This window comes from Oncorhynchus tshawytscha, linkage group LG22, assembly GCF_018296145.1.
Source record: "Oncorhynchus tshawytscha isolate Ot180627B linkage group LG22, Otsh_v2.0, whole genome shotgun sequence".
Lineage (NCBI taxonomy): Eukaryota > Metazoa > Chordata > Actinopteri > Salmoniformes > Salmonidae > Oncorhynchus > Oncorhynchus tshawytscha.
The window spans coordinates 16,359,197-16,384,321 of record NC_056450.1 but is presented as its reverse complement, the minus strand read 5'-3'; the positions used below and the strand labels follow the sequence as shown (position 1 = coordinate 16,384,321).

General features: G+C 42.0%; 1 pseudogene; it reads right to left on the bottom strand.

Moving 5' to 3' along the window:
- Nucleotides 1-24,478, bottom strand: part of LOC112221531 — a 39,474-nt pseudogene extending 14,996 nt beyond the window's left edge.
- Nucleotides 24,479-25,125: the final 647 nt, after the last annotated feature.

Here is a 25,125-nt window from a genome sequence, read left to right as displayed (position 1 = left end):
ATTATAACAGAACATGGCCAAGATGTTCAAATGTTCATAAATGACCAGCATGGTCGAATAATAATAAGGCAGAACAGTTGAAACTGGAGCAGCAGCACAGTCAGGTGGAAGTTGAAACTGGAGCAGCAGCATGGCCAGGTGGACTGGGGACAGCAAGGAGTCATCATGTCAGGTAGTCCTTCATTTTAATATGTTCGTAAACACACCAGCCAGCTGGTCTTCGCATGCTTTGAGGACGCGACTAGGGATGCCGTCTGGGCCAGCAGCCTTGTGTGAGGGTTAACACATTTAAATGTTTTACTTACATCAGCCACGGAGAAGGAGAGGGGGGTTGCGCAGTCCTTGTTAGCGGACCACGACGACTGTATTATCCTCAAAGTGGGCAAAAAATTATGTTTAGTTTGTCTGGAAGCGTGATATCAGTGTCCGTCGCATGGCTGGATTTATTTCCTGTAGACCCTGCCACATACATCTGAGCCATTGTCCCTGTACTGGCATTTCGCTTGTTTGATTGTCTTATGGAGGGAATAACTACACTGTTTATATTCAGACATATTCCCAGACCTCTTTCCATGGTTAAATGCAATAGATCGTGCTTTCAGTTTTGCGCAAATGCCGCCATCCATCCACGGTTTCTGGTGGGGTAGGTTTTTTTTAACCCCCTTTTCTCCCCAATTTCATGGTATCCAATTGTTAAGTAGCTACTATCTTGTCTCATCGCTACAACTCCCGTACGGGCTTGGGAGAGACGAAGGTTGAAGGTCAACCAAGCCGCACTGCTGGAAGCCAGCCGCACCAATGTGTCGGAGGAAACACCATGCACCTGGCAACCTTGGTTGGCGCGCACTGCGCCCGGCCCGCCACAGGAGTCGCTGGTGAGCAATGAGACAAGGATATCCCTACCGGCCAAGCCCTCCCTAACCCGGACGACGCTAGGCCAATTGTGCATCGCCCCACGGACCTCCCGGTCGCGGCCGGTTACGACAGAGCCTGGTGACACAGCTGGCGCTGCAGTACAGCGCCCTTAACCACTGTGCCACCCGGGAGGCCGGGGTAGGTTTTAATAGTCACAATGGGTACAACATCTCCAATGCACTTCTTTATGAACGCACTGACCGAGTCAGCGTATAGGTCGATGTTGTTCTCTGTGGCTGACTGGTACACCAGTAATGTGGAGTGAATGCAACATTGTTGATCCCACTGTACATGTTATGGGTATGCCTGTCACTCCACTGGGGAGTTTGTTAGGATCAAAATAAATATGACAGGTTGCCAGAGACGCGACCCAGTCGCTAAGTCTTTTTGTTCTAAATCAATGGACTCAACTCAGTCGTTCATTCTAAATGTTCCGTTGCCAGTTCTTATCCCTTGCTTACTAACTAGCCAAACAGTGTAGCCAGAATAACAGCAAAGTAGCTGCAATGTAGCTGCATTTCATTTGTGTAAGCTGTTTTCTAGTGATTTTTGAGCTAATGATGCATGATTTCACCTGGCATAGAAAATGTGCTCTCTCGCCAGGACACTGTTCATTGGAGCTAGTCAACTACACAGCTAACACAATCACTTCAAACTGAAGATGGAAAGACAGCAAACTAGCTGCATTTTGTGTTTTTCTATTGGCATTTCTTTGTATATATCCATAAAAATTATGCTGATTCATGGTTTCAACTGACTGAGAAAGGTTGCCTATCTGTCTCCTCCCAACTCCCGACTCCAACGCCTTCAATACTATGGGACAGCTGGAGATCAAATTTCAATATTGAAATAATGCTGCAAATGTCGGAGTGACAGACAACAAGGTTTATACAAATCTCCGTGGTTGAAAATCAATTGCTAGCCTAAAAGAAATGGGACATAATGTCTAGATGCTTTATACAATGGAGATCAAGTTTATATATTGCCTGGCTGGGCTGATGATACAATGATTTGAGCAGTGAGATGGAACAGAGTAAATAGGCATTTCAACATCATTGATATAGCCAGTGGTAACTTGTGGAATAGACAACGGCTAGAATGCGGTTTTAACCAATCAGCATCCAGGATCCAACCATTGTATAGCAAGTAATACCTCTGTGGTGTGAAGACATTATGCATTCAATACACCCTCTATTTTCTTTCTTTTTTGAAAACCTTTCTATATTTTTTTCTTTCACTTTGAAAATGTGGAGTAGGTTGTGTAGATCTATAGGAAAAAATAAATGTACTCCCTTGTAGATTTAATTTTAAGGCAATGTGAAGACTGTGCAAGGGGTGTGTAGACTTTCACTAGCGACTGTAGGGCGCTATTGAGACTCAGCCGGAGGCTTTCTCCAGGGCTGAGCCTCATGCCAAGACATCCCTGCTAATGACCTCCACATACTATTTACTGTATGCCTAATCCCTGCCTCCAGCCCAGTGGAGAGAAGGGGAAGGGGAGGACCACCCTCCTCAGTGAATTTCATATATTTTTTCTTAAGTGAAAAAGTTATCCTTTTTAGATAAAACTTTACTAAATATATTCATATGTCACCAAATAATTGATTACAACACATTGTTTTGCAATGAAGGTCTACAGTAACCTCAACAGCACTCTGTAGTTTAGCACCATGGTGTAGCCTGAGGACAGCTAGCTTCCGTCCTCCTCTGGGTACATTGACTTCAATACAAAACCTAGGAGGCTCATGGTTCTCACCCCTTCTATAGACTTACACAGTCATTATGATAACTTCCAGAGGACATCCTCCAACCTATCAGAGCTCTTGCGGTATGAGCTAGCACTGCAATGCATAAAATGTGGTGAGTAGTTGATTCAAAGAGAGAGAAAGACAATAGTTGAACAGTTTAAAAAAAGTTATTTCTTTAAAAAAGAAGGGGGAGCAAGAGAGAGAGAGAGAGAGATAGAGAGTTGTCATTTTTTTCACTTTCACTTCCTTAGCTAGCAAATGCAGCAAGCTAGTTTAGCCTACTCAAACACCCGGCTCAAACAGAGGGATGCTATGTTAGCTAGCTGGCTATGACTATCCAAAACGGGAACTCTTCCAAGTCAAGGTAAGCTTTTGGTTTTACTAATTTATTGCCACCGGTGTAACTGCTAAACTGCTTACTGGTTATGATATGAAGGTTTTCCTTGGAAAGTTGTTTTCGCCTGGTCACAGGCAGCCGATGTGTTGTGCATTGCACAAACAAATGGAAAAGATGTGAGAAGGAATACAATGAGCTGTTTATATGTGGCTATGAAAGTGAACTGTTTGCATACGATCATTCCGCCGATTCTGTTGAAAAACATTTCTTAAATAGAAGCAAAAGGAACGAAACGGGGCTAAACATACCTGAACTTGTCTGATGCAAACTCATTTGCAACTGTTGGACTAATGATTATACCCAAGATCAGGTAGATGCAGGCAAGATTGTGCAAGGCGATATTGAACGTGTCAGTCTGTCCATGTGTCACTGTCTGTCACCTAATATCTTTCTCTCAACCTGTGTGCACCTACATTGTAAACTTTCATTAATTACACTCTGAGTTAGTGATTGCTGTTTAGCAGTCTGATGACCTTGAGATAGAAGCTGTTTTTCAGTCTCTCGGTCCCAGCTTTGATGCACCTGTACTGACCTCGCCTTCTGGATGGTAACAATGTGAAGATGCAGTGGCTCGGGTGGTCGATGTCCTTGATGATCTTTTTGGCCTTCCGGTCACATTGGGTGCTGTAGGTGTCATGGAGGGCAGGTAGTTTGCCCCCGGTGATGTGTTGTACAGGCCACCCTCTGGGGAGCCTTGTGGTTGAGGGCAGTGCAGTTGCAGTACCAGGCTGTGATACAGCCCGACAGGATGCTCTTGATTGTACACCTGTAAAAGTTTGTCAGGGTTTTGGGTGACAAGCCAAATTTATTCAGCCTCCTGAGGTTGAAGAGGCGCTGTTGCGCCTTCTTCACCAAACTGTGTGGGTGGACCATTTCAGTTTGTCTGTGATGTGCACGCCGAGGAACTTAAAACTTTCCACCTTCTCCACTGCCGCCACTCCACTGCCCTTCGATGTGGATAGGGGGGTGCTCCCTCTGCTGTTTCTTGAAGTCCACGATCATCTCCTTTGTTTTGTTGACGTTGAGTGAGAGGTTGTTTTCTTGACACAACACTCCGAGTGCTCTCACCTCCTCCCTGTAGGCTGTCTCGTCGTTGTTGGTAATCAAGCCCACTACTGTTGTGTCATCTGCAAACTTGATGATTGAGTTGGAGGCGTGCATGGCCATGCAGTCGTGGGTGAACAGGGAGCACAGGAGGGGGCTGAGCTCGCACCCTTGTGGGGCCCCAGTGTTGAGGGTCAGCGAATTTGAGATGTTGTTTCCTACCCATCAGAAAGTCCAGGACCCAATTGCACAGGGCGGGGTTGAGACCCAGGGCCTCCAACTTGATGATGAGCTTGGAGGGTACTATGGTGTTGAATGCTGAGCTGTAGTCAATGAACAGCATTCTTACATAGGTATTCCTCTTGTCCAGATGGGATAGGGCAGTGTGCAGTGTGATGGCAATTGCGTCGGCTGTGGACCTGTTGGGGCTGTATGCAAACTGAGTGGGTCTAGGGTGGCCGGTAAGTTGGAGGTGATATGATCCTTGACTAGTCTCTCAAAGCACTTCATGATGACATAAGTGAGTGCTATGGGGCGCCAGTCATTTAGTTCAGTTATCTTTGCCTTCTTGAGTACAGGAACAATGGTAGCCATCTTGAAGCATGTGGGGACAACAGACTGCTATAGGGAGTGATTGAATATCAAATCAAATCAAATCAAATGTATTTATATAGCCCTTCGTACATCAGCTGATATCTCAAAGTGCTGTACAGAAACCCAGCCTAAAACAGCAAGCAATGCAGGTGTAGAAGCACGGTGGCTAGGAAAAACTCCCTAGAAAGGCCAAAACCTAGGAAGAAACCTAGAGAGGAACCAGGCTATGTGGGGTGGCCAGTCCTCTTCTGGCTGTGCCGGGTGGAGATTATAACAGAACATGGCCAAGATGTTCAAATGTTCATAAATGACCAGCATGGTCGAATAATAATAAGGCAGAACAGTTGAAACTGGAGCAGCAGCACAGTCAGGTGGAAGTTGAAACTGGAGCAGCAGCATGGCCAGGTGGACTGGGGACAGCAAGGAGTCATCATGTCAGGTAGTCCTTCATTTTAATATGTTCGTAAACACACCAGCCAGCTGGTCTTGGCATGCTTTGAGGACGCGACTAGGGATGCCGTCTGGGCCAGCAGCCTTGTGTGAGGGTTAACACATTTAAATGTTTTACTTACATCAGCCACGGAGAAGGAGAGGGGGGGTTGCGCAGTCCTTGTTAGCGGACCACGACGACTGTATTATCCTCAAAGTGGGCAAAAAATTATGTTTAGTTTGTCTGGAAGCGTGATATCAGTGTCCGTCGCATGGCTGGATTTATTTCCTGTAGACCCTGCCACATACATCTGAGCCATTGTCCCTGTACTGGCATTTCGCTTGTTTGATTGTCTTATGGAGGGAATAACTACACTGTTTATATTCAGACATATTCCCAGACCTCTTTCCATGGTTAAATGCAATAGATCGTGCTTTCAGTTTTGCGCAAATGCCGCCATCCATCCACGGTTTCTGGTTGGGGTAGGTTTTTTTTAACCCCCTTTTCTCCCCAATTTCATGGTATCCAATTGTTAAGTAGCTACTATCTTGTCTCATCGCTACAACTCCCGTACGGGCTTGGGAGAGACGAAGGTTGAAGGTCATGCATCCTCTGATACACAACCCAACCAAGCCGCACTGCTGGAAGCCAGCCGCACCAATGTGTCGGAGGAAACACCATGCACCTGGCAACCTTGGTTGGCGCGCACTGCGCCCGGCCCGCCACAGGAGTCGCTGGTGAGCAATGAGACAAGGATATCCCTACCGGCCAAGCCCTCCCTAACCCGGACGACGCTAGGCCAATTGTGCATCGCCCCACGGACCTCCCGGTCGCGGCCGGTTACGACAGAGCCTGGTGACACAGCTGGCGCTGCAGTACAGCGCCCTTAACCACTGTGCCACCCGGGAGGCCGGGGTAGGTTTTAATAGTCACAATGGGTACAACATCTCCAATGCACTTCTTTATGAACGCACTGACCGAGTCAGCATATAGGTCGATGTTGTTCTCTGAGGCTGACTGGTACACCAGTAATGTGGAGTGAATGCAACATTGTTGATCCCACTGTACATGTTATGGGTATGCCTGTCACTCCACTGGGGAGTTTGTTAGGATCAAAATAAATATGACAGGTTGCCAGAGACGCGACCCAGTCGCTAAGTCTTTTGTTCTAAATCAATGGACTCAACTCAGTCGTTCATTCTAAATGTTCCGTTGCCAGTTCTTATCCCTTGCTTACTAACTAGCCAAACAGTGTAGCCAGAATAACAGCAAAGTAGCTGCAATGTAGCTGCATTTCATTTGTGTAAGCTGTTTTCTAGTGATTTTTGAGCTAATGATGCATGATTTCACCTGGCATAGAAAATGTGCTCTCTCGCCAGGACACTGTTCATTGGAGCTAGTCAACTACACAGCTAACACAATCACTTCAAACTGAAGATGGAAAGACAGCAAACTAGCTGCATTTTGTGTTTTTCTATTGGCATTTCTTTGTATATATCCATAAAAATTATGCTGATTCATGGTTTCAACTGACTGAGAAAGGTTGCCTATCTGTCTCCTCCCAACTCCCGACTCCAACGCCTTCAATACTATGGGACAGCTGGAGATCAAATTTCAATATTGAAATAATGCTGCAAATGTCGGAGTGACAGACAACAAGGTTTATACAAATCTCCGTGGTTGAAAATCAATTGCTAGCCTAAAAGAAATGGGACATAATGTCTAGATGCTTTATACAATGGAGATCAAGTTTATATATTGCCTGGCTGGGCTGATGATACAATGATTTGAGCAGTGAGATGGAACAGAGTAAATAGGCATTTCAACATCATTGATATAGCCAGTGGTAACTTGTGGAATAGACAACGGCTAGAATGCGGTTTTAACCAATCAGCATCCAGGATCCAACCATTGTATAGCAAGTAATACCTCTGTGGTGTGAAGACATTATGCATTCAATACACCCTCTATTTTCTTTCTTTTTTGAAAACCTTTCTATATTTTTTCTTTCACTTTGAAAATGTGGAGTAGGTTGTGTAGATCTATAGGAAAAAATAAATGTACTCCCTTGTAGATTTAATTTTAAGGCAATGTGAAGACTGTGCAAGGGGTGTGTAGACTTTCACTAGCGACTGTAGGGCGCTATTGAGACTCAGCCGGAGGCTTTCTCCAGGGCCGAGCCTCATGCCAAGACATCCCTGCTAATGACCTCCACATACTATTTACTGTATGCCTAATCCCTGCCTCCAGCCCAGTGGAGAGAAGGGGAAGGGGTGGACCACCCTCCTCAGTGAATTTCATATATTTTTTCTTAAGTGAAAAAGTTATCCTTTTTAGATAAAACTTTACTAAATATATTCATATGTCACCAAATAATTGATTACAACACATTGTTTTGCAATGAAGGTCTACAGTAACCTCAACAGCACTCTGTAGTTTAGCACCATGGTGTAGCCTGAGGACAGCTAGCTTCCGTCCTCCTCTGGGTACATTGACTTCAATACAAAACCTAGGAGGCTCATGGTTCTCACCCCTTCTATAGACTTACACAGTCATTATGACAACTTCCAGAGGACATCCTCCAACCTATCAGAGCTCTTGCGGTATGAGCTAGCACTGCAATGCATAAAATGTGGTGAGTAGTTGATTCAAAGAGAGAGAAAGACAATAGTTGAACAGTTTAAAAAAAAGTTATTTCTTTAAAAAAGAAGGGGGAGCAAGAGAGAGAGAGAGAGATAGAGAGTTGTCATTTTTTTTTCACTTCCTTAGCTAGCTAGTTTAGCCTTAGCTCAAACAGAGGGATGCTAAATGACAAAAACGGGAACTTTCGCCTGGTCAATTTATTGCAGGCTGCTAAACTGCTTACTGGTTATGATATGTTTTCCTTGTTGCATTGCATTGCAAAACAAATGGAAAAGATGTGAGAAGGAATACAATGAGCTGTTTATATGTGGCTATGAAAGTGAACTGTTTGCATACGATCATTCCGCCGATTCTGTTGAAAAACATTTCTTAAATAGAAGCAAAAGGAACGAAACGGGGCTAAACATACCTGAACTTGTCTGATGCAAACTCATTTGCAACTGTTGGACTAATGATTATACCCAAGATCAGGTAGATGCAGGCAAGATTGTGCAAGGCGATATTGAACGTGTCAGTCTGTCCATGTGTCACTGTCTGTCACCTAATATCTTTCTCTCAACCTGTGTGCACCTACATTGTAAACTTTCATTAATAGGCTAGGTTGTAGCCAACTCATGATGAGTATAGGGAAAATTAGAGTATGATGTAGTAGCCTAAACCTATCACTGTCATTGAACTGGGTGAATGTAATATGAATGACAGTCATCCCATATGCTGTAATAGAAGGCCATGCTCATCAAAAAAACGATTGTCCTCCCTCATCATAAACGGCACCGACCGACACTACTCCAGCTTTGATGAATCCTTTATGATGGGAGATTGTTTTTTAGATTAGGAAACAAAGCCTTCAATGATTTACTGTATATGTGGGAGGTGGAATACCAGAGCTGTTAATGTCCTGTTTTTCCTTTACCTTCTCAAGATTGTTTTGCTACTGTTTGAACCAAAAAATTCCAAAAGATGTCAAGCTAGCAGAAATGCAGCACTGCAAAAACACACATTCCTGTGAGGGAATGTAGCTTCAAATATCATCTTCTAGGCCCAGGGGAATAGTCTGTAGGGACAGACCAGCCAACTTCTCCAAGAGGTAATGAAGACATATTATTGTCTTGGCCATAGGGCTCGTGCTCGTGTATTCTATAAAATGTGTTGCTTCTGCTTGGGAGGAGAATCGGAGTCTTGATCACACACCTCGAAAGGCAGTTGTCAGCGTTAACAACCTCATCATATCTGTCAGAGAGACACAGTGCCCTTGAAACTGTATTGATCCGCTTTGAAGAACTTCGCCAGACCATTGTTAGCCAACCTAGAAACACTTTTTGTTTACATGGAGTGTTCAAAAAACAAGGCTCTAAACCACAATGTCCAAGTAGAATGTACCTGAGGCGTCAGCAGCAAGCAAAATTGCTACCGATAATGGAGACTCATCTACAATGTTTGTATCCATCGTACATTTCCATATAGTGTTGTATCCACTGGCACATTGGCTCATCACAACGGATGATACACGCATTAGAAGTCCACTATTTCAGAAGCATTTATATGTCAGAATGTATCAGCTGCAGTCCAGATATTACATGGTTCTGATATGTAATGACACAGACGTTAGGACTGAGATGGGTGTATGAAGGAGCTCGCAGCAAATTTGTCTCATCATGCCTCATCCTGCATTTCACTTTGGGGCAAGGACAAACCGTAATGCCTCAGTTGGTCTGGTAATTATTTCTGCTCCTCTTCCTTTTCCATGCCCAATCCCAACCATGCACTGGCAGCATCCCAAATAACACCCAACTCCCTAAATAGTGCACTACTTTTCTACTTTTGAGTCCTATGGGCCCTGGTCAAAAGTAGTGCACTATAACGGGAATAGGGCGCCATTTGGGACATGACCAATTGTAGCCCGGGCCTGCTTCTCATCTCCCAGAGGACATGACACTGGAATAGCTATATAGCAATCTTAAGACTGTGCAAATGGGGATTGGGAACAATCTTAGATTTGATTAGATTTCTCCAAATTAAGAATAAGGAATTCCGTGAAATCGTACAATGTTATCTCTCACGTCGAATTGCCCCTCACGGTTGTGTTCCCCTGATAAACCTTGATGGTGCGTCTCATAGTTTGGATCGACCATGCCTTGTTGTAGATTACATCTCTCTCCCCCCCCCTCCCTCCCTCAATCTGTGTGTATGTCTGTCTCTCTCCCTCTATATTTGTGTGTGAGAGAGTGAAAGAGAGAGGGAGACAGAGAGAGAGAGGGGGAGGGAAAGGGACAGAGGGAGAGGGAGGATAGGGAAAAAAAGAGAGGGGGAAAGGAGAGAGAATGAGAGAGGGGGGGGAATGAGAGAGTATTTAGTTATGATAGAAGGTATATAATATCAATGCAAATAGTTTACAGGGGTGCTCTGCAATATGAAGGAATGCATATTCCTTTTGATAGCAGTTTGCAACATATTCTGCAATTCCTCAGGGAAGGGATAGATCTTACCCCATGGCACTCCCTATGCAGCCCATTTCCCATCACATTCACATAATGGCTCCAACATCTCGAAGCACAAGAGCTTTCATGGTAGCCTGTGTTCAACAGATAAAGACAGAACAATGGCACTAATAGGCCACAGAGAGACTCCATAATCACTGTCTCAGAGACACGCATTTGTTCTCACAAAGGCTAAATGTATTTTGAGTGGCAGATTAGCAATGTCGGTCAGGGGCCCAGCATTGTGAGCTATGAAAGGCATGGTAAATGTGGGTTTGGATGATAATTTACACTGTCTCAGACTAAATGGCTGACAAAAAAACATAAAACAAGCCACATTGCATAGGCTTAGTTTGGAGATTTGTGTGTTTCACAGTTTGTTGATTATAGGAGACATCGTAATCTCATTATGTATTTTTTTGCATGGCCTCTCAATTCCTTTGATCATTGAAGTAGTGTAGTGTATGCATGTTTGGTGTTGCTAGTCCCTCTTTTGTCTGGGTTAAAACAAAAGACTTTGCTCTCTACATAGTCATGCAATGGGTTTCGCTTGTATTCCCTCAGATAGCAGGACACACCAGCTTCTGCATAACAATTCACCCAGATACTCTACAATACCACACTCAGGGTACTGATGCAGGAAACAGGGATGGTCCTTTCAGGAGAGAAGAGTCACTCAACCACTACTGTGTAGGATCTTGCCAAATTCTGAGTTCAAACATGTTACACTTCCACAAAGGCGAGGCACTCAGTAGTTTATTTGTAGGCTTAATATTCCACGTTTCTTCAACCTGGATATTGTGAGTCAATCATGTTGCGTAACGTCAAATTTGAATTCATTAAACTATTTCCATCTGGGCATGCATTTGGGTAGTATATTTTTGTTTTTGTAAAAGATGGAGCACAAATGGATGGAACCCCAGATGGAGCACAAATGCCAGAAAATCTATTGACAGAAAAATGTGCATTGAGTATTTTGGTTTACAGGTTCATTGATTTAGTCTGCCCTCTAGGGACTACCTCAGGTAACACACAATTGTCACTTACCCTGTTCACACTGAACACAGTAAATCATTAGAGCCTACAGTACAAGTATTTTGATATGTAAGTCTGATAAATATGTATTTATGTATAGAATGCAGCAGTTGCGGGTAACAATTCTACGTATCAGACAATGCTCTAGTAAAGGCACAGTCAGTGATCAATCAAAATACTGTACAGGCAATCTAACGGAGTCACAGTGTGCTGATTGAACCCTTGAAAGTTGCTTGAATAGACAGACAGTGAGACGCCAGACAGTGACCACTTCTCCTGTTCGCATAACATAAGAACTCACTAAATCCATGGTAAATGTTCGCTCTTCAGTCTGTCTCACAGTTGTACAGGGTTCTAGAACTCAGAATATAAAGCCTCGGGGTGGCAATCCCATAATATCCCCAGCTCTCTCCTCTTGGGGTGTAAACACTGGGAAGACAGATTAGTTCTGCTGCAGCAGTTAAAGCAGATTATCAGAGATTATTAACAAGCATGTTGGATTAGGCAGACAGTATCATTTCATCATTTTCACATATCCAGCTCAAGCAATTAAAGCAGTGGTTGGGGAACAGTGCTGGGGTGAACTTGATCTGTTCATTTCTCAAGATTTTAGATGTGTACTGAAGCGTGGAACCACATTAGAGTAACTACCAGTTGGTCTTTTCTTTTTTAGATTTGACAGCTGCTACCTTTAAGAACTATATTCATTGAGTATGGCTTTGGTGTGTCATGCTGGTGCATATTTTGTATCTTATTTCTTTCTACATCCATGCAATTAACGAAGTCCTCATGCAATGACTCATACTGTAGTTTTCTTGGTATTATATGCACATCAATAAGCATCACAGGAACTGTTACATACAGTCTATTCAAATTACAGCGATATCGTTTTGTGTGTGCATTTCTTCTAATCTCCGCTCCATCTATCTCCTCCACCCAAGGTTAAGATAAACCGTGGCTGGACTCTGCAGTCTCCATCACAAGGAAAGAAGAATTGACCCATCCTGAGAAGCTGCCAGGATCCAATCTTCTGGGTCTCAATTAAAGGCAGATTTACTGACATCAGTACCAGTTCAGTGTGTGTAATTACATACAAGCTGTTCCGTAAGGAGATAATGCAGGGTTTTATAGGAAAGGCTACTAATTGGAGGCCTTCACTTTCTTGGTTTGTGCCCATGACTTGAACTGTGGATGTCTGTCAGTGTCCTTAGGGTGTTGTGGTTAACTCTGTACACTGGCAATCAATCATTTACCCATGTGAACTATGATCTACCCTATTTTCTGCATACTTAATACTGTAATAACGACATACTGAGGCATGGTGGCATGGTGTCCACCAGGCATCTAAAGAACTGAAGCTCAAGCTGAACCCTGCAACACTGTGTTTGACGATTAGACAAGACCAAGACCAAGTGCCTAGATAGATCTTTCTCTGGCAGTTACATGTGTTGCTTATCAGATTTCCAGGTTATGATATTACAGGTTATTATAAACCCATTGATTTTCTCTGATAAGTGATTTTCCTTAGACAGAGGTAATTTCTGCCTTAAAGGGAATTTAATGATGAGGATATCTATCTGTTATGATGAGTATTGATCTTAGATAAGGACCACACTAGAAGGAAGACACTTGACAAAAATTGGTTGAATAAACGTTGTTTTCACGTCCTGTCACACCCTGACCATAGTTTGCTTTGTATGTTTCTATGTTTTGCTTGGTCAGGGTGTGATCTGAGTGGGCATTCTATGTTGTGTGTCTAGTTTGTCTGTTTCTGTGTTTGGCCTGATATGGTTCTCAATCAGAGGCAGGTGTTAGTCATTGTCCTCTGATTGGGAACCATATTTAGGTAGCCTGTTTGGTGTTGGGTTTTGTGGGTGATTGTTCCTGTCTCTGTTGCACCAGATAGGGCTGTTTTGTTTTTTTTTGTTTTTTTTCCCCCCACGGTTTTGTATATTGTTCTATTGTCATCTTTATTAAAGATGTATCAAAGTAACCACGCTGCGTTTTGGTCCGCCTCTCCTTCCCAGGAAGAATCCCGTTACACGTCCTTTCAACCCCAAAATTAATTGCGATGACATTGAATCAACATGGAAAACTGATTTGATTTTTTTAAAGTCATCAAAATAAGGAAATCAGAATGTTTTTTGATTCCACATTTAATTCACATTAGTTGACAACTCAACCAAATATAAATCAAAACTAGACATTGAACATTGAATACAATAGTTGAGAATATTTAGGAATATTATGCACACCTAATTCATGTAAAACATGCTTTAAAGTAATACAAGATTCCTCCAAGAAAGAGAATCCTAGGAATTATCAATTCCTTAGCCAATAAGTGATATTCATTCATTGGTCAATGAAGTGCCAGGGAGATATGAAAATCAGCAGCATGAGGACAGGAGTACTGAACTCCTGGTTTGCTCTGAGAACCTTGTTTTCTGTAGGAGGCCGTCATTGCCATCTAGTGGTCATAAAGATATGGGTTACAGCTCCCTCCAAATAGTACTGTGACATCTGGTAAACTATTTTATTTGCAAGAATCATAATATGATGTTGTATTTACAATGCTTTGCCTTTGGGTAAAAACATCTTTGCTAATTTGGCAAACAAGACAGCATGGGCCAAATATTTCAAGAAGCACAACACTTTCTTTAAAAAAAATTAATCTAACAAAAAATACAAAATGTCAAGATGTACACATCAACATTAACCTATAAATAAGCCCATCTCTGCCATTAAAAGGTTTCGTCCCCTGTATCATTTCCTCATCCTTGTTGATTTTAACCTCTAACCTTTAACCTAATATTTTCCTTTACTCCTCCCTCCTCCACTACTCACAACTTACCAGAGAGTACCCCTATGGCTCCACTCTGTCTCTCCTTTTCCTCCTAGTCCAGCTGTTTGTAATTGAAGTAGTTCATGAGTACATGTATTTCTCATGTCAAAGATATCCACCAAAACCCTTGTAGAGCAAGTAAGCAGCACTCACAGTATGACCTCCATGGGCAGCTCTTTGGCTATCAATTACGCTTACACCGATTAGACTACTACAATGCTTAGAATTTTCAAGAACACAAAATGTACATCAAGTACAAAACACAGAGTGTACAAAACATTAGGAACACCTCTTTCAATGACATGGACTGACCAGGTGAATCCAGGTGAAAGCTATGATCCCTTATTGAGGTCACCAGTTAAATCCACTTCAATCAGTGTAGATGAAGGGGAAGAGACAGGTTAAAGAATCATTTTTAAGCCTTGAGACAATTGAGACATGGAATGTGTAGATTTAAGTGCCTTTGAACAAGGTATGGTAGTAGGTGACAGGCGCACAGGTCTGAGTGTGTCAAGAACTGCAACGCTGCTGGGTTTTTCACGCTCAACAGTTTCCCGTGTGTATCAATAATGGTCCACCACCCAAAGGACATCCAACCAACTTGACACACCTGTGGGAAGCACTAGAGTCAACATGGGTCAGCATCCCTGCGAAATGCTTTGAACACCTTGTAGAGTCTATTCTCTGACGAATTGAGTCTGTTCTGAGGGCAAAAGGGGTTGCAATTGAAGGTGTTCCTAATGCTTTGTACACTGTGTATATTTACAAAGGTATCTACCAATGTATGAATATATTTCAGAAAATGGTAAATTCACTCACCTGAGATTGGGGGACCCAGAAGCACGGGTTAACAATTGATGATGGTGACCAGTCCTACTGCGCTTGAGAACCGCTGTGCTCCCACCAGATCCATCAGGACCTCAAAGAGCAGGGCACACACCATGGCAAAAACCACACCAAAGACAGCATACACCACGAGGACTGCATACCCCAGGTAGTCTGCAAAGAACAGGCAGAGTAAGTGACACACACCATCGTATGCCACAGAGAAACTGAAGAAGTACTGGATCCTGGGCTGGATCCACTTGGTGTTAGCGATGAGGCCTGTCCCTGGCCTGGCAAACATGTTCACTTAAGGAAAAGATGGAGAGCAGGAAAGCGGCCTTGTAGTTATCAATCCCAATTCCTTTGGCATATGAAAAAGACATGACCACATCGCTTATGAGGTAGATGATGAAACCTCTGTTTGAGATATCTAGGAATCTGTGCACAGCCACCCTTACTCTGCTTCTGCTCTGATTCACTTAGAAGGCCCCCTGCCTCAAGGTTGGCATTGTCCTCATTGGACCCTGTCTTCTCGTGGTTGTTCCATTAGAGGCTGTGACAGGATCTATTTTTAACTGTTTATTTTAACGCGTCTAATCAGGGCTCCAGCAACACAGCAGTTCATCACTATGGCTCCCAGGATCATGAAAGCTCCCCTCCATCCAAAGTTATCTGTCACGCCCTGACCTTAGATATCTCTGTTTTCTTTATATTTTGGTTAGGTCAGGGCATGACTAGGGTGGGTATGCTAGTTTTGTATTGTCTAGGGTTTTTGTATGTCTAGGGTGTTGTAGGTCTAGGTGATTTGTATGTCTATGGTGGCCTGATATGGTTCCCAATCAGAGGCAGCTGTTTATCGTTGTCTCTGATTGGGGATCATATTTAGGTAGCAATGTGTAGTTGCCTGTCAGCACTCGTTTGTATAGCGTCACATTTCGTTTTGTTAGTTTGTTCAGTGTTCATTCTTTAAATAAATAAGAATGTACGCATACCACGCTGCGCCTTTGTCCGATCCTTATAACCAACGTGACATTATCAAACAGGAACTTATTGAGTGGATCCAGAGTGGAGAAGAATACCGAACTTCCTGTGATGGCTAGGCCATTTTCCGTTGGTCATTTGAGCTAGAAGTACTTTCCTATGACTGTGAGATAAGGCTGTAAGTTGAAAGAGAGGCTGAAACCTGTAAAAGTTACTTCATCAATCAATAAATCAATCTATCATCAATGATGTTCCACCAAATTTAAATCACACTGATTGGATGACATTGGTGGTGTCACTGAAACTATATTGCCTGCCAATCTGTCTGATAACATGTCACTCAAACATCACAAAAACTGTCAGACTGAGTACAAAGAGTTCTCAAGCCAAGCTTAGATTCAGCGTGCTGTTGTGTGCTTACTGAGCTCTCTTCCTTCCTGTTTGTCTGGCATATGAGTTTATTGAAATTTCACCAATCTCTGCCCTATCTGAAAATACTTTTAGGTTTTTAGTGGGGGTTGCCTAAAGCATGAGCAGTTTGTTTTCTGGTATGCTAGTTTTCCAAATACTGTGCATGTAAAATTCTTATCTAATCAGAGAGGGGGAAGAATATCCCAAAGCAACCTTTGTGATCTAATGGTCTAACTGACACAGGCAGGCCCACATAGTGAAGGCCTGTCCTTGAACTATCCTTAACCACACATTGAAAGAGGGTGAGAGCTTAGAGGCTGCCTAGAGCATTGGCCCTAAGTGATCAAAGACTGTTCTTCTCTGTAAGTGACACAGCCTTCTGACGTACACGACAGAACTACTCTAAAACCACCCTCTTCCATAGACTTACACGGTAATTATGACAACTTCCGGAGGACGTCCTCCAACCTATCAGGGCTGACCCAATCAAAAGATCAGAGAATGAATCTAGTACTGAAAGCATAAATACAGCTACCTAGCACTGCAGTGCATAAAATGTGGTGAGTAGCTGACTCATAGAGAGAGAGAAAGACAATAGTTTTACAGTTTGAACAAATTAAGTTCTTCAAAAATGGAGTTTTTTTTTCTCACTTTCACTTACCTACTCAAACACCCTGCACAAACGGAGAGGGGTGCTATGTTAGCTAGCTGGCTATGTCTATGGCTATCCAACACTGGAACTACAAGTCAAGGTAAGCTTTTGGTTTTATTACTTTATTTCCACCAGGGCCAGACGTTATAACTGCTAAACTGCTTGCTGTACACTGTACTGTATGATTGTAGCGGGTTCATTAGCGGGTTAGTTCTAGTAGCTAGCTATGTTGATTAAGATGCATTAGCTAATATGGTGAAGATGTAGGCTGTGTGTAGCGGTTAGTAGTGATAGTTTGGCTTGGAAAGGTTTTTTCGCCTGGTCACAGACAGCTGTTGTATTGTGCACTGAAGTCCACAAGTGAAGGGAAAAGGTGAGAGGAGGAGAGCATGTAAATGCAACAAGGAATTATACAACGAGCAAATGGTCATGCTGTTTGTATGTGGCTGCAATGAAAGTGAACTCTTCATTCCGCTGATTCTGTTGAAAAACCTTTCTTAAACGGAAGCATGGAGAGAAACATACCTGATTTCTCATTTGCAACTGTTGGACTAATGACTACAGCCTAGATCAGCTAGATGCAGACAAGTGTGCAAGGCGGTATTGAATGTCTCACTGTCTGTCACCTTGATTACTCTGTTTTCTCTCTCTTAGGCTAGGTTGTAACAAACTTCTTTGTATTTATTATGGATCACCATTATCCGATGCCAAGGCAGCAGCTACTCTTGCAAAATCAAGGCAGTTCATACCATTAAAAACATACTGTAACAATACAGTCACAGATTTCCCAACACACTGTGTGCTCTCAGACCCCTACTCCACCACTACCACATATCTACAGTACTAAATCCATGTGTATGTGTGTATAGTGTGCATGTTATCGTGTATGTGTATGCATGTGTCTGTGCCTATGTTTGTGTTGCTTCACAGTCCCCACTGTCCAATAAGGAGTATTTTTTTAAATCTAATTTTACTGCTTGCATCAGTTACTTAATGTGGAATAGAGTTCCATGTAGTCATGGCTCTATGTAGTACTGTGTGCCTCCCATAGTCTGATCTGGACTTGGGGATTGTGAAGAGACCTCTGGTGGCATATCTTGTGGAGTATGCATGGGTGTTTGAACTGTGTGCTATAGTTTAAACAGATAGCTCTGTGAATTCAGCTTGCCAACACTTTATATAAAAACAAGTAGTGAGCCATGAGAGATTGACATGGATATAATTAATGTTAGCTCCCCGTGTACAGCTCCCTTTTTGTGGCACCTGCGACATTTAAGAAGGCAGAGTAGCGCTTTATTATGGACAGACTTCTCCCCATCTTAGCTACTGTTGTATCAATAGGTTTTGACCATGACAGTTTACAATCTAGGGTTACTCCAAGCAGTTTAGTCACATCAACTTTCTCAATTTCTACATAATTCATTACAATATTTAGTGGAGGCTTAGGGTTTAGTGAATGATTTGTCCCAAATACAATGCTTTTAGTTTTTGAAATGTTTAGGACTAACTTATTCCTTGCCACCCATTCTGAAACTAACTGCAGCTCCTTGTTAAGTGTTGCAGTCATTTCAGTCGCTGTAGTAGCTGTGTATAGTGTTGAGTCATCCGCATACATTTTATAGAAGTTTACTAAGGGTTGGTAACAGGCTGATTGGTCGGCTATTTGAGTCAGTAAAGGGGGCTTTACTATTCTTGGGTAGCGGAATGACTTTCACTCCCCTCCAGGCACACACTTTCTAGTAGGCTTAAACTGAAGATATGGCAAATACGAGTGGCAATATCATCCACTATTATCCTCAGTAATTTTCCATCCAAGTTGTCAGACCCTGGTGGCTTGTCATGTTGATAGACAACAATACTTTTTTTCACCTCTTCTACACTCACTTTACGGAATTCAAAAGAACAATGCTTGCCTTTCATAATTTGGTCAGATATACTTGGATGTGTAGTGTCAGTGTTTGTTACTGGCATGTCATGCCTAAATTGGCTTATTTTGCCAATGAAAAAAATCAATAAAGTGATTGGCAATATCAGTGGGTTTTGTGATGAATGAGCCATCGGATTGGATGGAGCTGAGTTTACCTTTTTTTCCCCAACATTTCATTTAAGGTGCTTCAAAGCTTTTTACTATCATTCTTTATATAATGTATCTGTTTCATAGTACAGTTTCTTCTTTATTTAGTTTAGTCACATGATTTCTCAATTTGCATTTTAACCAATCTGTTGTGCTGCCAAACTTATTTGCCATACCTTTTACCTCATCCCTTTCAACCATAAAATGTTTCAATTCCTCATCAATCCAAGGGGATTTAACAGTTTTTGTAGTCATTTTCTTAATTGGTGCGTGCTTATTAGTAACTGGAATAAGCAATTTCATAAATGTGTCAAGTACAGCATCTGGTTGCTCCTCATTACATACCACAGAGCAGCAAATATTATTTACATCAACATAAGAATCACTGCAAAACTTGTATGACCTAGGCCCCTTTTTTCTCAATTTCCGTCTGAATGACGTGCCCAGAATAAACTGCCTGTTGCTCAGGCCCTGAAGCCATGATATGAATATAATTGGTACTATTGGAAAGAAAACACGTTGAAGTTTGTAGAAATGTTAAATAATATAAAATAATAAAATATAATAAAATATAAAATAATGTATAACACAATAGATAGGAGGTGGTAGGAGGGAAACCCCTTTTTTTTGAGAGAGACCATCCTCTTACAATGGCAAGTACAAGGTCATAAGGAAAATTTGCTCCCTGGATGTAATTCCTATGGCTTCCACAGGGTCAGCAGTCTATGTTCAAGGTTCCAGGCTTGTAACATCAAAAATGAATAAGAAATAACAGTTTTAGTAGAAGGACACAGTCTTGGAAATTCGTGTTTGCGCTCGCAATGAAGGCAGGATGTACCTGCTAAAATCCTATTGAACAACTTCTTTCCGTAAGAAATATTATAGTTTGATTACATTTTAGGGTATCTGAGGAGTAAATAGAAACGTATTTTGACTTGTTGAAGTTTAGGGGTAGATTTTCAGATTATTTTCTTTGCATGTTGAACGAGCGGATTACTCAAATCGATGGCGCCAACTAAGACTTTTTGGGATATAAAGCGACAAAACGACACTACATGTTATAGCTGGGACCCTTTGGATGACAAATTAGAGGAAGATTTTCAAAAAGTAAGTGAATATTTAATCGCTATTTGTGAATTTATGAAACCTGTGCCAGTGGAAAAATATTTTGATGTGCGGCTCCGTCCTCAAACAATCGCATGGCATGGTTTCGCTGTAAAACGGACAGTACAGTTAGATTAACAAGAATTTCAACTTTCAACCGATATAAGACACTTATGTACCTAAATGTTTAATATCCATAATTTTTATGATTATTTATTTGAATTGCGCGCCCTTCAGTTTCACCGCTAGCGGGACGCCTAGCCCTAAGACGTTTTTAAACACTATATTAAGCCCATTCTTTGGAACTTTGGTTTTCCTAGATATTGCTTCTATTTTGTAATCACTACATCCTATGAATTTGAAAACTCTTTCACATTTCTGCAGCGTTAGTAAAGTTGTGATCAATACATGTTGATTCCATTCCTGTGCTGTTTGTAACTACCCTGGTAGGTTGACTGATAACCTGAAACAGGTTACAGGCACTGGTTACAGTTTGAAGCATTTTCTTGAGTGGGCACTTGATGAAAGCCAGTGAATATTGAAAATTACCCAGAAAATATACCTCTCTGTTGATAGCACATATTATCAAGCATTTCACACATTATCCAGATACTGACTGTTAGCACTTGGTGGTCTAGAGCAGCTTCCCACAAGAATGGGGTCACTGTATTTCAAGAATCTTCTAAATAAATGTCATAATAGGAAGTGTCAATAACCTGTGCTTATTCATGATAAATTAAAATAATTGTCTAAACATTAACAATGATTCATATTTAAGTGCTTCCCCACTTTCACCAATAGAACTACTTCATGTTCATAAGCAGTACAGGGCATTACAATTAACAAGTGTGCCCTCTGCTGTCAAGGCGGGCAATATTAACACCATTACAGCTAAAATTTGAATATGGCTGTTTGCTAAACAACATGTTTTGTTAAACTTTCTTTATCTTTCCTTTACAGGGACAATGGTTCATCTGTGCTGTTTGTGGTGGCTCAACGTATGGAATGTCATATAACACTGTCGTGTCATTCATGGTTGTGCCCTCCCGGGCCTGATCTACACAGGCTGAATGCTGTTCAGAGCTACTTGGTTGCATATGAGTGGAGTCGAACTAGGGTGAACTCCAGAAAGTTTGTCAAACGCCTCGCCGACAATCTTATAGAAATCAGAGACCACGTTTTATAAGTCTGTAAGCTAGTCATTCATATCTGACATTAGTTTGCTTACATAATCGTAGCCTTTCACAAGTGGTGCTTTGCAACATTAGTAATTTCATCAATTCATTCGTCAGTGACTGAAATGGAATATTTATCCATGCTTTGCGCTCAGTCGACCTACTACTGCCTTTAACTCTCATAACTCTTGGCATTTTTGTTTCATCTCGTCATTAACAAAATGTCTTCCATTTAATTGACATGTCGTGTCAGTCCCTGCAATCAGTTTTATCTCGAATAATGGAAATATTCTCCATCCTCCCAGCTGCAAACTGCGGCAGGGTGGCCATCGACAGTAATATATCAATCAAGAACTGTGGCTTTCAGCTTCAGTTATGTTGCCCGTAGCTTATTAATTCCAATTTCCAGGTTTTGTCATTCTAAATATATATATATTGTTACAGGTGAAGCTTTAGTCTTTTAAAAACCAGGTGACATCTTGCTGAACTGATCCAGGGAAATGCTTCTTTATGTAAAATTTGAACATCCTACTCTACTTACAATGGTTTGGTCCCATTGCCACCACCTTCTGGATGAAAATGAAGGCTACCCAGCAATGGGTTTACCACGCTGTTTCCTTTACTGCTAGTGTGCAAGGTTAATCTGGCACCTGCACAGGGTTTGGGTTGCACTCAGTTTTTCATAACACTTTTACTCAAGCACCTTTTTACAGCTGGTCTTACAGTTTCTATGGTCATGTTGAAATACCGCCTGATTTCAGATCTCATTATGGGTTAGACTGTTGCCTCTGAGAATGGGTTTACTACAGACTCTTCACCAGTGGTGGAAAAATACTACTTAAGTAGTTTTTTGGGGGGGTATCTTTACTTTAATATGTATATTTTTAAGTACTTTTACTTCATTATATTGCTTAAGAAAATAATGTACTTTTTGCTCCGTTCATTTTCCTTGACACCCAAAAGTACTTGTTACATTTTGAAAGCTTAACAGGACAGGAAAATTGTCCAATTCACACACTTATCAACAGAACATCCGTTGTCATCCCTACTGCCTCTGATCTGGAGATCATGTTTATGTTGGAGTGTGCCCGTGGCTATCTGTAAATAAAAACAAGAAAATGGTGCCACCTGGTTTGCTTAATATAAGGAATTTTTAATTATTTATACTTCTACTTTTGATACTTAAGTCGTGGCCAAAGGTTTTGAGAATGACACATATATTAATTTCCACAAAGTTTGCTGCTTCAGTGTCTTTAGATATTTTTGTCAGATGTTACTATGGAATACTGAAGTATAATTACAAGCATTCCATAAGTGTCAAAGGCTTTTATTGACAATTACATGAAGTTGATGCAAAGAGTCAATATTTGCAGTGTTGACCCTTCTTTTTCAAGACCTCTGCAATCCGCCCTGGCATGCTGTCAATTAACTTCTGGTCCACATCCTGACTGATGGCAGCCCATTCTTGCATAATTAATGCTTGGAATTTGTGGGGTTTTGTTTGTCCACCTGCCTCATGAGGATTGACCACAAGTTCTCAATGGGATTAAGGTCTGGGGAGTTTCCTGGCCATGGACCCAAAACATTGATGTTTTGTTCCCCGAGCCACTTAGTTATCACTTTTGCCTTATGGCAAGGCGCTCCATCATGCTGGAAAAGGCATTGTTCGTCACCAAACTGTTCCTGGATAGTTGGGAGGATGTGTTGGTACCATTCTTTATTCATGGCTGTGTTCTTAGGCAGAATTGTGAGTGAGCCCACTCCCTTGGCTGAGAAGCAACCCCACACATGAATGGTCTCAGGATGCTTTACTGTTGGCATGACACAGGACTGATGGTGGCGCTCACCTTGTCTTCTCCGGACAAGCTTTTTTCCAGATGCTCCAAACAATTGGAAAGGGGATTCATCAGAGAAAATGGCTTTACTCCAGTCCTCAGCAGTCCAATCCCTGTACCTTTTGCAGAATATCAGTCTGTCCCTGATGTTTTTCTTGGAGAGAAGTGACTTCTTTGCTGCCCTTCTTGATACCAGGCCATCCTCCAAAAGTCTTCACCTCACTGTGCGTGCAGATGCACTCACACCTGCCAGATGGTCCTGGCGCTTGCTGGACTTTCTTGGGTGCCCTGAAGCCTTCTTCACAACAATTGAACCGCTCTCCTTGAAGTTCTTGATGATCCAATAAATGGTTGATTTAGGGGCAATCTTACTGGCAGCAATATCCTTGCCTGTGAAGCCCTTTTTGTGCAAAGCAATGATGACGGCACGTGTTTCCTTGCAGGTAACCATGATTGACAGAGGAAGTACAATGATTCCAAGCACCACCCTCCTTTTGAAGCTTCCAGTCTGTTATTCGAACTCAATCAGCATGACAGAGTGATCTCCAGCCTTGTCCTCGTCAACACTCACACCTATGTTAACGACAGAATCACTGACATGATGTAAGCTGGTCCTTTTGTGGCAGGGCTGAAATGCAGTTGAAATGTAGTTTTGGGATTCAGTTCATTTGCATGGCAAAGAGGGACTTTGCAATTAATTGCAATTCATCTGATCACTCTTCATAACATTCTGGAGTATATGCAAATTGCCATCATACAAACTGAGGCATCAGACTGTGAAAATTAACATTTGTGTCATTCTCAAAACCTTTGGCCACGACTGTATATTTAAAACCAAATACTTTTAGACTTTTACTCAAGTAAAATTTTACTGGATGACTTTTACTTGAGTCAGTTTCTATGAAGGTGTCTTTACTTTTACTCAAGTATGCCAATTGGGTATTTTTCCACCACTGCTCTTCACATCTGTGTAATTTTGGGGGGACTTTCAGGCTAGTAGTCCACAGCATCAGTTTTACGTTAAGGATAATTGGTTCATCTTTAGTGGGCCTCAACTCATAGGCCTAGCATCAGCATGTCGCACACTAGGCAAATCAAATTAGTCAGGCATCTACGTCTAGTTGCTTAGTCTCGTGCCATCTTTTCCCATTTATATCCCATCAGCGCGACTGTTCATCACAGTTTTAATCTCTGCCCTAAGCAACTTGCTACTTCCTATTTTCCAACATATACTCTCAGCCTCAAAGCTGGTTCCCTCTGCATTGACGCCTCCGCGACATCGTCTTCTTTCTTCATGATTCCGTCAATGGCGAGTTCACAACTCCTATCACTATTTCCTTCACGTGATTTTGGGTTTCTGATCTGGTCTTTTCATCTTAATCATTAGTCTCACACCTAAGCATTCTAAATCGGGTTCCTGCGGTATTATCATGATAGCTCGCACTTACACTTATTCCTTTCTCTTGCTTTGTGTTTATTTATTCACTGTCAAACCTGCTCTGCACATCATTCTCTTTTAATCCCTCCTATTCCTCTGTTTCACTTCTCTCCTTTCTCAAGTAATATTAAAAGGTGCTATCTTCCCCTCTATGCTACACTGGTATTTTGTTCAAAACTGGAGCCGACACCACCGCAGCTACATTAGGTATAATTCCACCATCCCTCTCCAGCACCTAGGTGGATAGTTATGCTCTGCATGTTAGGTCCAATCTATTTGACATTTTCTGAGCAATGGCTCCTTACCATGGCTATCAATAGCTACTTTAGTTGGGGAATTTCCAATGGCTTTTGGGTCAGACACCACCTATCGCTCGTTTACCGCATGCACAATTGGGTTAGATGCAGCAAACGCCTCATATTTTATAAATCGTATTACAGCATTTGTGGTAGGGTTCTACGTACTGTCATACATAGCATTTCTTCTAAATAAATCAGCATGACAA